A 1811-nucleotide genomic window follows, 5' to 3' on the forward strand; every position below is an offset into this window, starting at 1 on the left:
TGTTGACGGTGTAAATTTTATATGAAAATATATACAAGGCAGAAAAACTTCAGTCTGATTCAGTTTAAAACAAACTATTCTTTAAACACCTGCCTCTGAAAAACTAACGTTTAATTTTTACCCTGCGAATACTATTTTAGATCAGTCAGTAAACCTTCATCTTAGACAAATCACATTCCCACAAAAACAGTGTTCCTAGTTCCAGACCCTTAGATACAGACCGAATATAACGGCCGATCTTGCATACTGCTAGTCGAATTCAAAGGTTTATTTTTAGTGTTCCCGTTTCATAGCAGGCACATATTTCATATCAGGACAGTGTCTTCCAATTGTTATATTATGCTGATATAAGCAAAAAGAATGTTTTTCTTTCCCTCTTTCTGACCAATCTTGCTCCACATCCGTGTCAATCCAATGTGAAAAAGCTTGCGAATTAGAATTGATGAGTAAGCAAATTGATAAAGAAATTCATATACACCCCTGTCTCTGCGATTCTTATAAATGCCTCGAGAATCATTGACTATTTAAAGGTTTTTTGGACCTACCCCGGTGGAGGTCCTATAAATTAACCATTGTATGTTCGTCCGTTCGTTCGTTAGTTACTAGCTTTTCTCGATATTGGCTCATTAGTTTTTTCTGATTTTTTGCACAAAGATGCATAACTATAAACCCTCGAATGTGACGGAGCCCGATCTTCGAAAAAAAAAATTGGGGGGCAAATGTGGGCCAAAAAAAGGCTAAAAAACGGGTTTTTTGGACTTTGTGAAAAATTGGATCATTAATTTTTTCGGATTTTTTGCATGAAAGTAGGTAAAAGATGGCTCAAGCAGATTTTTGTAAAAAAATAATTTTTCAGCTCAAAAAACGCATCTTTATCTATAAGAATCACTATTAATTTTTAGGTTGAGGCATTATTGAAAAGATCTATTGGAGTGACTAAAGTGAAGGATTGATGCAGCAAATAACCAAAGGCCAAGGGAGTCTATCTCTATCTATCTATTTGGTTGAGTCGCATGAGGCTTTTAAGGCCCATTTTCGCAACTATAGATGCTTTCAATTAGCGCTCTGTCAGCACCTTGAACTGACTACCGTGAAGTCGGGTAACTTGCATGCATCAGTTGAGGGAAACTTGCATAGCCATCAAATGACTGACCAATCAAAGCAGCAAAATTTCAAAACAAATGAACTACGCAGCTCTACTCAACGATTTTTGTTTTGATTTAACTTTGTATTTTAATGACCAGACAGGTCATTCATTTGAGGGCTATGCATGTTTGCCTCCACTGATGCAAGTTACCCGATCTCACAGTACCCAATTCCCCCTCACATGGCATGGGTTCATTCACTTGCCAAGTGAACCGCTGTGAGTGGGAATCGAACCTCAGTCTCCTGCGTAGCAACCAAGGTCAATGACCACTATACCACAGCGTCACAGATTGATTGGGGAGTGTAAAGTTTCAGCATCACTTCAAGGCCTGATAAAAAGCATAAAAAGGGAAGCCTTTCTTAGGAGGGCAACTTACCAGGAAAGAAAATGACTCTGTAACACTTTCATTTCTTATAAAAGCTTTATGATGGAAAGAAAATCATTTAACAAACTCACCTTTTACAATTCTATGGTCTTTTTAAAGAATTTTAACAGGATTGTCAACAATTAATTTTGATGTTGATGTGTTCTGTGTCTGCTCTGCTCTCTGCTGGCTGCTTGGTCGGTCGTCTGCAGGATCAAAAAACCCGTGCAAAATCGAAAGTGATTCTCGAGACGGGGGTAACGTTGGAAATTTGAAAATCATAAAAGTGATTTTTCGCAA

The sequence above is a fragment of the Clytia hemisphaerica genome, unplaced genomic scaffold (assembly GCF_902728285.1).
Source record: "Clytia hemisphaerica strain Z4C2 unplaced genomic scaffold, Clytia hemisphaerica genome assembly, whole genome shotgun sequence".
In the NCBI taxonomy this organism is placed as follows: Eukaryota; Metazoa; Cnidaria; class Hydrozoa; order Leptothecata; family Clytiidae; genus Clytia; species Clytia hemisphaerica.